Raw genomic sequence first — 16,940 nt, forward strand, 5'->3', positions numbered from 1 at the left:
GCAATTCTGGGTTAGTTCCATTAAGAAGTCTTTCACAAAGGCAAAATTTCTCCCAATTCTTGATCCAGGAGTTCTGGATGGTCTTCCGGATTGGGTTCAAAATTACAAGGCCTACGGAGGGTAATATTAGTAATCGTTAATCCAAAATTGGGTCAGCTGTTCAACAACAGTTATAAAATGAAATAAAATAATTATAGTTAACAAAAGGAAGTAAAAAACCTTGACAACCAGGTATCATCAGATAAATACACTGCTCATTTCCTCTTTTTCAAATTATCAATAACTATTTATTGTAGACAGATCATGGGTTAAAGTCCCCTTGCAGTCAGGCTAACCATGGAAGATTCTCGAGGTTTTCCTCTCCATGTAACGCAAATCCGGATTAGTAACCCCTTACAGAAGTCCACGAAGGCAAAATTTTATTCCATTACTTGATCCAGGAGTTCTGAATTTCGTTCAAAATTGCAAGGCTACGGAGTTGAACATTAGTAGTCGTAAACCCAAAATTGGGTCGGCTGTTCAACGACGGTTATTAAAATAAAAAAATAAAAAATAAATCCATTGACACCGAGCTTTTTATATATAGAAAAAAAGTGTTTTTTCAAATACTTTTACTTTTCAGACCAAAACGGCAACTTTCACAGTTGGTAGATTGAAGCGTGACAGTGACCAAAATCATTTCGTTTTTAAACTCTCGAATTATAGCGGAAACCATTTTCAACGCCTGCGTGAATCAAGCGTAATTGCCTTCTGCAGTAACAATGTCTTCCAACTCTAAAAAGACTTATGTCTCCACTCAATAAAAGAAAAAGCTATTACTCCACAAACACACACATCCCAACTAATTCTTCATTGTTTTCATCGGACTATAACGGTTTGGAGTAACAGGTTTATTTCGTGGAATCAGTCAGTCTTCCGTTATGGTCTGTAGATTCTGAACTTAGATGTTTTGCGAACGAAGCAGTTTTGTTTATTTTCTTTCCACAGTCCACTATAGTAAGAAAGTTACTTTTCCATGAACTGCCCATTCTGAACGGACAATGGTATCTGATTCGTTGATATTTAATGGGCCGTATAGTTATGTGTACGACGCCTTTGTTTTATCATTTTTATAACCGAATCTGTGTTTGCTTTTTAATCAAAATATATGTATAAATGAAAGTAAATGAGTCTAAATTCAAATGCTTGAAATAGCTTCAACAACGTCTTATGATTTCAAATGCTTGAAATAATTTCAACATTTAACAATTTTAAATTCAAATGTTTGAAATAGTTTCAATAGCATCTAATAAGTTCAAATTAATGCGCATGAAATAGTCTCAACAGTATCTAAATTCAAATTCAACAGCATCTAATTCTAAATTCAAATGTTTGGCAAATGCTTGAAATAACTTCCACATTTAACAATTTTAAATTCAAATGTTTAAAATAGTTTCAATAGCATCTAATAAGTTCAAATTCATGCGCATGAAATAGTCTCAACAGTATCTAAATTCAAATTCAACAACATCTAGTTCTAAATTCAAATGCTTGAAATAACTTCAACATTTAAAAATTTTAAATTCAAATGTTTAAAATAGTTTCAATAGCATCTAATAAGTTCAAATTCATGCGCATGAAATAGTCTCAACAGTATCTAAATCCAAATTCAACAACAACTAATTCTAAATTCAAATGTTTGGAACAGCTTCAACAACGTCTTTGTAAGTCTCTGTATAAATATATACAGAAAGAATTGAAATTTTTGAGAAAGAATCTTTGTGAAAGAATATAGTATGTGTCTCTTGAGAGAACTGATACTTGTCAGGCTTGGCTTACTCGAAATCGAATGGAAAGAACAGTTGCTAACGTAAACAAATGCCACATTTCAACAACCAATCAGGATCGAGATACCCACACTACGTCATTTGCAGGCATCCCATTAGTCAAAATTCAAGTCCTTGAAAGAGTTTTAACAACATCTAATACGTCTAAATTCGAGAGCTTGAATTAGCTTCGATAACATCGAATAAATCTGAACTCAAGTGCTGGAAATAGCTTTAATAACTTCTAAAGTATCTATATTCAAATTCGTGAAATAGCTTTAACGCGTTGAATGCCATGCTAATTTTACATGGTTTGCCCGTCTGGCCAAAATGATTTTCTCAGTGTGCTTTGCATATTTTGATAAAATATTTCTTCAAACCATTTTAGTAACGATTATAATATAAAAAATTAAAAGCATTAAAAACTTACTCGAAGTGTTTCTAATAATCTTGATTTCGCCGCACACCGGTGACCCCTGTGGCGCTACGAACAAACTCAGGGCCAGGGTTTAAGCTGAGTCTAAAAATTCATTAGCAAAAAAGCTAAAATCTGAAAAAAAGTTTTAGCAAAAAGCTAAAATCTGAAAAAAAGTTTTAGCAAAATGCTAAAATGCCATTAGGCTTATAAAATTACTTTATATCAAACAAGTACTGTAAGTTATCTGACAAAGAATAGCTTAATGTACAAGAATATCAAAAAGAATACCTATAACAAAAAAAAAAACACATTTATTATTTATCAAAACATTTTGGCTTATAATTAACTATCTTCCTTTCTTTCATGTTTGCCCATTTTACAAATGCTTCTTGAAAGTTAAATGCACTTTCAGGGCCTTCAATATTAATCATTAAATAATTGTTTACATGGTTGATTTACAACCTGTTTCGAATATTAGTTTTAATCAAATTAAGGCAGCTAAAGCCCCTTTCACAGTCAACAGTGTGCACTGGTATTGTTGCACAATACTCTATAACAGAAGTTATTAATGGGTACTGTTCAGACACATCATTGGTACATAAAAATAAAAGTAATTCATTAAATGACATGTTTTTACATCGTTGCATTAAGATGTGTTTAAATAATCCCCATTCACAAAGCAATTCAGTTTCTGTAAACTGAAAATCTTTTCTGGGAGATTCCGAAAACAAATTTAAAATGCAACGGATTTCCTTTACACCATAATGCTGTAATTCTTCCGAACTATGGGGGCATCCTGCTAGGTATAAATATATTGAACATTTCGATTTTATCCAAATCTCCCAATCTATCAGTAATATTTTCAATGATACAGTTTAAAAAATTGTGCATCAAATTACGGAATCTTTCCCCCTGTTTCAGTCCATCTAAAATTATATGGCCCTGAAACTCAAATTTTTCACTTTCCTTCTTAGGCACATCATCTAAAAAACTCATATAATGAGTGCCGGTGCCATTTTTTATTTCTTCTAAACTTGAAATACAAGCCTTCACACTTGATTGAACATATTCAAAATTTAAATTAGATTTTTGAAATATGAGGCTTAATTTATTAATGTTGAACATGATATCATTCATGATGGCAGTGGTTGCTAAAAACAAAAAAGTAGTTATATTTTTTAACAACCCTTGAGCAACAGGACGTTTGTCTTCCATTAAAACACTAACAAGAGCTTGCCAGTTGCAATCCAGAGCTGTAACTGAATTCCCCAAAGACAACCACCGAGTTGTTGATAACTTTATGAATTTCCTTGATTTTTGTTCAAGGATATCTTGAACATTCTTCAATCGCCTGGTATTTGCAGGGGAGCATTCAAAATAAGAGTGAATTCTTTTTATTATGTCCTGAAACTTTACCAGATAAGCATTCTCAGACGCTGCTTGGCTCACGGCTAATGCTAGCCTATGTGCCACACAATGTACTGAAATTAAATATTTAGATTTGTTCTCCTTCTTGTTTGATCAAGTTTTTTTTCATGGATGTTAGCGTCATGGTTTTTCGCGGAAGCTTTTTTTTTAATGGAATTTAGTAAAATCCTTTAGCAAAAATGCGAAAATGCTTTGTTGAATTTTAGCATTTTTGAGGGGTCTTTTCGCATTTTGCGAAAAAAGCTACCGTAGCGGAAACCCTGCTCAGGGCCGATCACCGGTGACCCCACATGGTACTCAACGTGTTAACAACAGCTAAAAGCAGTGCTCCCCAATCTGTTTATCGCCGCAGACCGGTCAAGGTTTGAAAATTTTGCCGCGGCCCGCTGGGGGAAAAAAGTTCTAAAAGGGCTAGATTTAAATGCTTGGAACAGCTTCAACAAAATCTAAATTCATATAGCATTGGAAATAGCTTCAACATCTAAAAAGCCTAACTGCAATGACTTCAAATCCCTTCACCAACATCTAATAAGTCTAAATTCAAATGCTGGAAATAGCTTCAACATTTTGATAAGTCTATATTCAAGTGTTTGAAAAAGCTTCAGGCAATAAATTTTGTGCTCTTTGAGAAATTTTTGATTTTGAGCGCCAGCGAGCGCCAGCGAGCAGGGGCCAAAGCCTCCTAGTTCAATAAATTTGTTTAAATTACAGTGACCAAAAAAGACCACCTCTATTTACTATCATTTTGGGGAGGCACGGAATTTTTTCCATAGACTTAGTGTTGAAGAAAACCTTTGGGAGAGACAATTTAAAACCTCTCCAAGTGACCCGCAAACATCTGCAACTAATGCGGAAGAGGTCAAATAAGGAAACGCGAAAAAATATCAAAACAAAAAATTTAACAAAAATAAGGATATTAAAATGTATTCCAAATATTTATGTGAAACTCTAATTTAGAGAGCTCTTTTTGACGATACAACCTCATGCGGCAATCGGAGCACACTGAAGACGATTCTATCAATGATTTACTTTTAGAGTTGTAAGTTAAATTAGAAGAAAAAAGTTTATTTTTGAAAAAAAAAGCAAGCATCTCAAGCAAACATCTTCTCATCTTTTAACGCTAATTAATTTTTATTAATTAAAATTAAATTCAAATGTAAACAAAAAACGTAATTGTTTATTTATTTAAAATAGCTTTGTCATTCATAATTGGTAAATCAGTTTTTACTCATAATTATATTAGTTGGGATCATTTTTTTAAAGACCTCTTCATTCATTCATAGATCCGTGTTTTCATGACGCCAACAGAAGTGGCATTTCCGAACCAAGAAAATGACACTGATTAAAACGGAAATCTTTGTGAAATGACAGTCAATTGAAGTCAATGGAGGTCAGTGGCGTACGCAGAATTTTTCCAAGGGGGGTGTTCATAATTTTCTGAAACTATTAAAAGAAATTCGAATCTGTAATAGAGCACTATTATTTTCCTAATTTAGACAGCTAGACAATTTAGACAATTTAGACAATTTTGACTTTTTATTTAGACAACATTGTTTAGTTAAATTTTGATTTGATATTTTAAGTTTAAGAACATAATGTAATATCTTCTGAAAAAAGTCCAGTGTCATATGGGTGAAAAGTAACACGTTGAGAGCCACTTTCACATACATCAGATTTTGTTATGCTAGAAACGTTTACTTCAACGGAAGTATCACATTTCTGTACAACTGAAAAACTTACATTGGTACTAGATGCTGTCACCTCACTAATTTCAGATCGTGATTTTTTCTCAAAGTAATTAAAAATTGTTAAATTCTTGCGTTTTGACATCCTAAAGATCCAAGAACAGAATATATATATATATATATATATATATATATATATATATATATATATATATATATATATATATATATATATATATATATATATATATATATATATATATATATATATATATATATATATATATATATATATATATCAAAATGCTTTTAAAATGCCATATAACATTTACTAAGTTTTACAATTTTATCGAAAATAAGTATCGTTAATTCTATAAAATTTTGTGATTATGCATCAAAATAGCTATCTATTTTCGGGTCCTCATTTGCTTGATCATTTTTTTTCTTCTTTCCCTTACCTAAGAAACTCGACGTTAGGAGCTAAAGCAACTAACCCTACAACTCTTCATAAATTTATAATAACTTATGAAAATTTGGTTTTAATTCAAAACTGTCACACAAATGACGTTAAAACAGCTTTAAAAAAATAAATAATGTCAGATAAAAAGTTCAACGTCAAGATTCTAAAATCTTGGAGAATCAAAAATAATTTATTAATTGATTTAAATTTCCTTTTTTAAAGGAGATTAAAAAAACAAAAACAATTTGTTTTCGTTGCCCAGAAAGCAACTCGAAAAATTCTTTTGGTTGCTTAGCAACGAAAAGCACTATGTTTTCCCGTCTTGTCAATCATTTAGTTTCTTTATGGTTGTTATAAGTTATTTCTCCTTCTATGGCGAGGTAATTTGGCATATTTTTAAATCTTCGCCAGATATATAAATCCTTATTGCGACCCAATTTACAACCCATTTTTTTCAAAATTTTGTCTACCCCCCCTATTTTAAGGGTCAGGATTCCAAACATGTAAAAAAAAAATATGTTTATTCAGAGAAAGTACGTTTTTGTGTCTGATTTCGTAACTTAATTGATAGTTAGCACTAATTAATTAGCATATTTGAGGTCACCCCCAGGAACCATTAAGTTTGGCACTTAGTTCGTGAAAATCCGATCATTAGAACGAAAGTTATTCAGGGTGATATCTTTTTTTTTTGCGGACTGTACCCGTCCTCCTTTTAAACTAACCCGTCGCTTCTAAATAAATAAAAATATAATTTTCTCTTATTTATTAAAAACATTTATATAATTTGCACAATGAATTAGTAGTTACTAGGATTACTAATACTGGAATTACATAATACAGTAATAAAAGAAATACTAGGTTACTAATAGTATCTTAGTGTTTCGTTTATGAAATAATTTAAATGACAAAGGCAAGTTATATGGATTGTCAATTAACAGGAAAATGGCCGTCCGCGCGGACGTCGCATTCGAGAAATTCGTTGTCCTCAGGGAATTTTTGACCGCCGAGGACGGGCGGACGGGCTGTTTTTCGAGCCCTGTTATACCAGCACCCAGGAATTAGTACATGGGACAAAAATACCCTAAAACCTTCTTAAAGCAGACAATTATTAAGTCAATAATTAAAAATATCTTTCGCTTTTTATAAGTGACTTTTTAGCTTTGATGAATCTAAACTAAATATTGATGGCAAATTAAGTATAAAAAAAAAGAATTTATAAATAATAATAAGCGGGAGAAGATTTAAATAGAAATAATGGGATAGTGGATGTAATAATTTAAAGTTTTGCCGAGCTATTAAAAATTACATATATATATATATATGTTTTTAATAATGCAATTAATTCAGGAAAAACTTGTATTTGCACAAAATATTGAGGGGGCACATGCCCCTCCCCACTCGCTACGCCTATGCTAATAATTATGGAACTAATTGTTAAATGTTATTTTTCTTTTATTCCATCTTATTTCTTGTAAATTTTTTGTGCAATTTCGTAATTTAAAGTTTCTACGTCTTATAGTTTTTGAAACAAAATGTAACTCTAAGTTGAACACCTAAAACAACAGCGGTGACACTTTATGATTTATCCATCTAGAGCAGGGGTTTTCAAATTTCATGAGGCCGGGAGCCGTATTTAAAAATACCAGTCAAATGGCGGGCCGCAACTTTATCAAAAATATAGGACTCTTTTATGTTTGAAGGAACATTAAATATTACTGTCAGATTTTTAACAAGTTGTACGAAACAAAATTATTGAATTACAAATCAAAATACGAAGTAGATTTTTACCTGAGAAATAAATTTTTTTGCACTCTTGGTATGTTAAATTTCACAGAAACGAAGAAATTAGGCTTTTTTTTAACGAAGGAAAAGTATTTCAAACCCATAAAGATTTTTACAAAAATTGTCCGCAAAAAAATAACAACTACTATATTTTAGTTCGCGGGCCACAAAATAAGGCTTCTCGGGCCGGACGTGGGCCGCGGGCGCCCAGTTGGTAACCACTAATCTAGAGAGTTTAAAATAAAGCTTAAAACTGGAAAAGAAGAAAACATTCCAAACAAGGAAAGAACTTTCGCTCTGAAATCACTGCCGCATATATTTGTGGAATAGAACTAATCAAATCACTTCTATTACCTAATTGCATTCATAGCAATGTTTAGTAAGTTATATAGATTGCAAGCTAGGTTTATATCTATAATTAAGAAGTACCATTTTTTTTAAATTCAGAAAGTCAATTAAGTTAATCCTCTCGCTTAACAATCCAAATTGCTGATGAGGGGGATTAGAAAATTGTAACCTTTAAAGTAGACGAATTCAATGAATAAAAAAAAATATTATTTTTCAAATCGGGAGCCAATCATGCCGCCAATTGGCGAGCTCATACGGTTCATATAATTTTTTGAATTTGACATAAGCGTTTCCATGACGCGTTTCCATTTCTATTTTGTATTTCAACTTTTCTTCAGGTTTAAGTCAAGAAAACAATTAAATCGGTTGTCTTTATTAAAGATAAGATTCGTTAACTTTTTAATATTCCCTTTTCTTTAGGTTTTAATGTTTTGTTTAAGTGACTTAGATTTTAAATACTTTCGAATTCGTCACTTTATAAATCTAGGCACAACTACGCAGTGTTAGCATTCATCGTAAGACGAGGTAAATTAACTGATTTTAAATATTGTTTGATTTGTTTTTAAAGCTAAAAATCAATTTATTCAGATTGTGTTTTTATATCGTTAACATTTACCGCATTTATTTAACTTTAAATTAAATTGAATTTGTTTACGAATTTTGAATTTCACAATTCAGCATTCAGTCGTTGTATCTTGTCTTAAGATTCGAATTTCGGAAAGTCATTTTTATTTGTCATTTCACAAATGCCATTGTTTGAAAGTTCCGGTAGTGTTTGTATAATTTACTTTTTAGGTAAATTGAAGTTTTTCAAAAATATTTTTTTCGCATTTTTGAGTTTACTTTGAAATATGTAGCTTAGAAAAAAGTAAAAATCGCATTTTCTGCTATTCTTGAAATTCTATTTCTTTTTGGTCATTTTTCTGCAAATACAATATATTTTTTGTCGTATTAAACCACATTTTGTTAACAAAAGTAAATATTCGAAATTTTCATATAAAATGTGTTAATTCAATTTTTGCATTGATTTTAATCAAAATGAAAAAAAAAACTTTAAATGTAGTTTTTAAAAATAGTTGCCGTCAGATAGCTAATTTATGTTTCCTTTACAGTATATTTGTTTCTTTCCCATTTCTTATTTTAGTATCGATTAAAAAAATTTTTTCTTCATATTTGGGAGAAAACATCTTTAAATTAATTATTTTACTGTACTTGGATAAAAACTTCTGACTTCATGACAGACATGTAAAACTCAATGTGTCAAATTGAAAGTTTTAAATGTTACCACAGGCTGAATTTCCAAAATAAATAAAATGGAATAAAGCAAAAAATATAATTTGTTTCTTTCTTTCTAAATGTTTGGGGTGTTGGTAAAGTAGTATGGAATAGAGTTTGGGAAAATGAAGCATCTAGGTGATTCGAATCAGTAGAATTACTTCACCTTGGTGATTCAAATTACTGATTCGAATCAGTGAATAATTCGAATAATCGAATCAGTACCCAACACCAGTGTGGTGATTACTACTACAATCTGCCTTTGGATATAAATTGTGGTAGTCAAGCTGAATGCCCTCAGATCATTAAATATGAATCCTAGTCCGTCTCCATTAACCCATTGGTATAGCTCTTTTGAGGCATTTATTTTCAAGCCAAATGATGTCCAATTTGTGCTTAAAATATAAGAGCTCTGAATTTATGATGCAATTTTAGGACTGTAAATAAAATAAGTATAAATTTTGGAACCTGTTCAAAATGAGTTTTGTATTAAAATAATAATTGTAATACCTATAAAGCAAAATATTTAATTAGTTTATTAGTGAAATTATATGTTTCAGATGAAGTTTGAGTTCCCTAGTCTATCGAAAAGTGGTTTAAATTTCAAATAACGATATTTGGGAATAAAATGGCGACACAATTTGTGTGTAGCCATCATGAAACGATTAGAACTTGCATTGTCATCATGCACAAAAGTTTGGGAACTCTAGCTAGTATAAAAGTGATGGAAATTTCGATCTCAAGATTCCAACATTACATGCTGGAAAGCGAGTTAATAAATACGTAGGAAAAAGTGATCAAGGCAAGAAACAAATCCTAAAATAAACAAATAAATAAAAAGTTACAATAAATGTCGAGTTTAGTGCTACGAGAACCGTAAAATACTACATTCATTCAAAGAAAAATCAAACTACATACTCTATATTAGTAAGAATTTTTTTTAAAAATTATACGCGGACTGGACCGGTTTTATATCTATGTTCTTGAAATTTTAATTTTAGACCTTCAAAATACTCTTATAAACTATGTGCCAAATTTGTTGAAATCATCTTCATGCAATCCCTTTGCTGTAAAAAATGTTTAATTAAAGTATGTAGGTAACAGGTTCGACTTTCTTAAAAAAAAGATCTAATAAAAGTTAGTCTAACGATTAGGTACGTCGCATATAAATCTTTAATTTTAAATTTATATTCTTAAATGTAGTATAATAGATTTACATTGGGTTATAAATTGCAGAGATTTATTGTTTGAAATTGGAAAGTTAATTTTAGTCCCCGTGGCGGATTTATCATTTTACGGTCTAACATAATTATAAGGCCCGGATTTTGATGACATTTGCATTTTTGGACATTTTTTGTCTTTTAAAGCATTTTTTTAGATTTATAGGGCATTTTTCTTTAAATTTTTGGGCGTATTTTGCATTTTTTAAAGTTTTTTGTTAATTTTTCCAATTTTTATTATTTTTTATCAATTTTCATTATTACACTGGCTTCCAAACAATGAAGAAATCTATAGGATATTAACAGGTGAAGCAAAATCTTTTCAAATTGAAGAAGAATTGTCAGTGAGACCGTCTTTTTCAAGTACACGCCTATAACATCAGTAGACGTTGAAAGAAGCTTCTGCAGGAATGAAAATTTACTTTCAGACAAGAGACGCTCGTTTACATTTCAAATTATCGAAAAACATTTAATAATCCAATGTAATTCTGATATTTAGTAATATTATGAGATGGAAGTTGTTATATCTATTAAAGTTTCTATACAAAATAAAAATATTTTGGTGTCAATATATTTTCCTTTTTTTGTTATTTTAGGATATAAAACATATTTTTCAAACTTTAATGAGCGTAGAACAAGTATTGCATTGTTTTATATTTTTTAAATGACTCATAATAATTTTAAAGAGCAAAACATTTTTTTAATTCAATATTTTTACTTTATTTATGGCATTTTTTGCGCAATTTTTGCATTTTTAAGGGCATTTTTTGTCCTTTTTAAGGGCATTTTTTGCACTTTTTAAGGGCATTTTTTGCACTTTTTAAGGGCATTAGTTGAGATTTTTTAGGTCATCAAAATCCGGGCTCTAATAATTAAGATTTACCGAGTACCTAAGTTCCAGTTTCTTTAAATTTGTCAAATGCAAGTTTCTAAGACCACGTGGTTTAAATAAAAAAATAAAAAAAATTCTCGATCAACTGAATTATGCTCATTCGGAAAAAGAAAACAAAATCTTTTTTACTGCTAGTTAATCATTCGTTGTGACGTCAATGCTATTTTAACCAATGACAACAAAAATCTTATACATACACACGCATTTTCTGGCGTATTTTCTCTCTCATCGCGTTGATTTTTCATTTTAGAAAATCGAAGTTTCGAAATTTAAGATTTTACAGTTTAACGCTCTTTAATAAAGAAATTTGGTGAGTTCTTTGTTTCTTTAATTATGTGATAGATTTAACGATGTTAAATTTAAAATAAAAAAAAATCTGGTAACAAATCTTACGCGTGTTTCGATGAAATTGAAGTTTTGTAAACTTGAACATTTTATTTTCTAAGTTTAAAAAGAAATAAGATTTTTATTTATGACGATTAAGTTAAATTTAAGATTTATTCAATTGAATTAGTTTTTGCACTGTTTCGCTCTAAAAAATATTTATAGATATAATGATTTTAAATAAATGTTGAACTCATTTTTATCAAAATCAAAAATGTAACATTACACCTTTGTTTTAGTGCTCTGTTTTAAGTTTTAACGTTGAAGTCTATTAAATGCAGTTGTTTAAGCATGCAATTAATGAATATAGCAGTTTCTCATTGAAGAAATGAAATTTAATTTGAAATTGTTAGGTTTTAAGACAATGCGATAATTGTTTCAAAAATTTCAATCTTAGGTTTCAGCAATTATAAGCTGACTCCGTTTGGTATATGCAAGTCATATTCGAATTCTGTTTTCTCAAAACGGAGTTTTAGAAATCGGAGACTGAAATATGTTAAGAACTAATCAGTCAATTTAGTTACTTCTCTCTCCATAATGTATTCACATTTTTAGGTTTCAAGAATACAAAGGAATACTTTTTTTTAAATAAGTTATTAAAGGTTTTGATTCTCTGAAATTGTAATTGCATTTGTTACATTAAAGGTTTTTTTTGCTGATCGAAGGCCGTTTTCTAATCCGGTAGTTTCCAATTTTTTCGACTGTGGAACCCTAAATAATCGACCTTCATTTGGCGGAACCTCGAGACTAAATGAATAAATTTATTTGGCATTTTTAAAAACATATAAATTAACGAAAGACTTTTAAATATTTAAAAAATATTTAGTGAATAAAATCTTTTCTCTATATCGTTTTATCAGAATTAGTCTTAAAATGGAGTTTTTAACGTCTGATAGTTGAATTCACCGTTCTAGAGTTGCATCTAGTGTAAGTTCTTAATTTGATTTTAATGCATGCATAAACTGAAAATGAAAAAGCTGGAATATGGTTTCCATTAAAATGAAAACGGAAAAATAAAAAGAAATAAACGTTGAGGTACTAGCTTACCCCGTCTTAGACTTGGGTTCAATTCCTCGTGTTAAAAGCCAGTTGTCTGGTCGTACTGCCCCATCTCTGATCTTGTCTTAGTTCTTTGGAATATACTTCCCATATGTTTTGTCCCCGGGGGTTTAAAAAATTTAAAAGAAGTCAACACAAGTTTGGGCGGTTTGTAAGTAGTATGGAGTAGAGTTTAGCAAAACGAAACATCTAAGTGATTCGAATCAACGGTATTAGTTGATTCAAATTACTGATTCGAATCACTTATTGACTCTAATCAATTGCATGTTGGTGATTCGAATCACCGAATCAATACAGTGAATCAGTACCCAACTCGAGTATGGTGATTACTACTACCATCTGTCTTTGGATATAAATTGTGGTAGTTAAGCTGAATTGTCCTCAGATCATTCTTAAATATGACCGCCGCTAATAACCCATTAGTGTAACTGTTTTGAGGCATCAATTTCCAAGCCAAATGATGCCCAATTTGTGTTTAAAATATAAGAGCTGTGACTTTACGATGCAATTTTAGGACCGTAAATAAAATAAGTGCAGTCAAACCCCGCTATAGTGAATCTTCAAGGGACCGAAATTTTGGTTCACTATAACCGGGGGTCAACTATATCCGTTACGCAGGCAAATTAACTAATGGTTCCCAAACTCCTTCCATTTTTATTATTCAAATATTCAAATATTATTAAAATAAATGACTGAAAAATATTATGTAGTATTAAAAAATTTGTTATTTTTCATTACTCTTCGTCTTGTGTGTGAAAAAAAATAATTTTTAGCTGGTGAGCAATCCTCAACATTTGATAAGGAAACACTTCCTGACTCTCAGATAATTTTTCCTGAATTTCTGTTATTCCGCTTTTTAAACCTGACTAATTTGCCATTCGATCAAGCACATAAAAGTAGTCTCATAAAATCACTTAGCAAATTCATCGACATTTGTCCAGATACTGGAAGATTGCGGCTTCTTCGAATATTGAACCACTTTAGTAATGCTTCTTCAACATCCTTGTGATCTGCTTTTTTCAACTTTTTTCTGACATTTAAATTTTTTTCATCAGCATAAATTACTAATTGCCTATTTTTCCATATGTTACAAACTGCAGATTTGGATAGTTTATATTGTCTGCAAATATCAACTTGAATACATCCATTTTCAATTTTTCTGATAATGCCCATTTTATCATTATTTTCTGGTCGCCATAGTTCAATTTGAGACTCTTGTTTGCAGACTTTTTTTAACTGAATTGAGAGCAAAAAGGAGTTGAAATGAGGGCCTTATCAACACATATTAGTGTGTTCAACCCTTTGACCATAATGAATAATTACTCATTCCCTCTGACAGAAAATGCATATTGATCCCACTGACACCTTACAGATGGATCATCTGCCTGGGTTAGAAACATCTGCTTGGTTTGTTTAGGGAATGGAAAGTGAGATAAAAGAAGCAAACAAGAAAAAAATGCTTATCGCTACATTCCCCTCTATAGATGATTTTAAACATTGGATTGGTATATGTATTTATTTTGAAGTAGAAATTTCAAAATTGTTACAAAAAAAACGAAGAAAACAATCAGTCGAAGACAGAAAAAAGTTCATTATATCCAACTTCCTTTTTTTTTGGTTCACTATATCCACAAAAAATAACATTATACGTGTATAACAAGGCACGGGACCGAACATCTCGTTCACTATATGCGGGAGTTCATTATAAACAGTGTTCACTATAGCGGGGTTTGACTGTATAAATTATGGAACTTGTGTAAAATGAGTTTTGCATTAAAAAATAACTGCAATACCTAAAAAGCAAATATTAGTTTAGTAATGAAATTGTATGTTCCAGATGAGGTTTGAGCTCTCAAGTCTATCGAAAAGTGGTCTGAATATCAAATAACGATCGATATTCTGGAGTAAAATGGTGATACATTTTGTCTGTAGTCATGCACAAAGTTTTGAGAACTCTATCTAGTATAAAAGTGATGGAAATTTCGATTGCAAGATTCCAACATTACATGCAGGTAAGCGAGTTAATAAATACGTAGGAAAAAGTGATCAAGGCAACAAACAAATCGAAAAATAAACAAATAAATAAAAAATTACGATTAATATTGTGTTTAGTGCTACGAGAACCGAAAAATATTACTTTAATTCAAACAAAAATCAAACTACATACTCTATATAAGTAATAATTTTTTTATAAAATGATACGAGGACTGGACCGATTTTATATCTATGTTCTTGAAATTTTAATTTTAGACCTTCAAAATACTCTTATAACTATGGGCCAAATTTGTTGAAATCATCTTTACCTAATCCCTTTGCTGTAAAAAATGTTTAATCAAAATATATATGTAACAGGTTCGACTTTCTTTAAGAAAAAAAAAAGATCTAATAAAAGTTGAGCTAACGATTAGGTACGTCGCATATTTTCTAAAATCTTTAATTTTAAATTTATATATTTGAGTGTAGTATAATAGATTTACATTGGGTTATAAATTTCAGAGATTTATTGGTTGAAATTTGCAAGTTAATTTCAGTCCCAGTGGTGGATTCATCATTCATAGTTAAAATTCTGCGGAGTATCAAATTTCCAGTTTCTTTAAATTTGTCAAACGCAAGTTTCTGAGACCACGTGGTTTAAATAAAGAAAAATCTTAATCACTTGAATTGTTATGCTCATTCGAAAAAAAAACCTTTTAATGCCAGTTAACCATTTGTTGTGACGTCAATGCTATTTTAACCAATGACAGCAAAAATCTATACACATACATGCATTTTCTGACGTATTTTTCTCTCCTCGCATTGTTTCTTCATGTCAGAAAATTGAAGCTTTGAAATTTAAGATTTTAACGCTCCTTAATTAGGAAATTTTGTGAGTCATATATTTAATTATTTGATAGATTTAACGATGTTAAATTTAAATTGTTGGATTTATTCAATTAAGTTGCCGAGTTATCAATTGCGACTGTTAATTTTGTTTCTCTAAGGCATAAGTTATTTTAAGTGGGTTAGTTACTACAATATTTTTGGTGTAGTAAGATATTTCTGATTGAAAATTATATATGCCTTGTCCTTAATGAGTTTTGTTATAAAGTTCTAATTACAAACAAATTAAAAAATTGAATGTTTTTCCTTATTTTTATTTGGCATATTTTAGATTCGTATGGATGGAAATTTTGCGTTAGATGCGCCGGAAATTTTGCCGAAGTCTCAACGCCCTACTCAGATCTTGACGGAATATTATGGATAAGTACTTTTTGTATTAATTATTATTAATTGTATTTAAATGTCACAGGGCTGCTAGGGGTCACTAAAATCTGATTAAATTATCTGAACAATGCTTGTCCATATATTTTACTTTATATCCGGCGTTAAGCAGTCGACCCATTTTTGACCTTACGATTATCAACGATTATTACGATAAGTTCAACCGCATCGTCTTCTGTACCGAACGCAGAAGACAAGGAATCTCCTGGAACAAGCATTGGGACAAACTGGCATTCGTGGAGAACATCTAATCCGTATTTGTGCGTTATGGATAAGAAAACTTCGTATGGTTAAGCCAACGACCAGGGGATTCTAATCTATAAATATACCGCTGAAGATATTTTACGTTGTCACTGTGCCAGCCGGAGCAAAATTCGTATCGTTAACCATCGCTGGGACTCGAACCTGAATCGCCTCAAACAAGAGGCTAACGCTCTATTACCGGAGATACCGCAGCTGTGTCAATTCGTTATGTATTTTTTTCTTTTTTTTTACTGGCTGCTAATTTTTTTATTTTGTTGGCTTTCACTCTGTAGTATCGAATCTAGGAATGTTATTTGAATTTTAATTGAAGAATGTAAAGACAAAGTTTCTGTAACCCTTTGGTTTTTGGTTTTCATGCCTGTTTGATTTTATTTTTTTGTGTACAGTTCCTTAAAACAGCGGTTCTTAACCTATGGGTCGCGACCCAATTTTGGGTCGCGAAGCATATTTCTTGGGTCGCGCTGAGTCGAACCAAAAAAGTTAGCAATACACCAAATAATAAGCAATACCAACACCTCCTAGAAGAAGTCATTGTGGCTTACTCAGCCTAATTTTGACTTTTTTTTGGGTCGCGACATGAACATATTTCTCAAATTTGGGTCGCGGCTTAAAAAGGTTAAGAACCACTGCCTTAAAACATGAGTGATTGGGACTGATAC

The sequence above is a fragment of the Parasteatoda tepidariorum genome, chromosome 5 (assembly GCF_982258835.1).
Source record: "Parasteatoda tepidariorum strain Cologne lab strain chromosome 5, Ptep-v5.0, whole genome shotgun sequence".
Taxonomy (NCBI): Eukaryota; Metazoa; Arthropoda; class Arachnida; order Araneae; family Theridiidae; genus Parasteatoda; species Parasteatoda tepidariorum.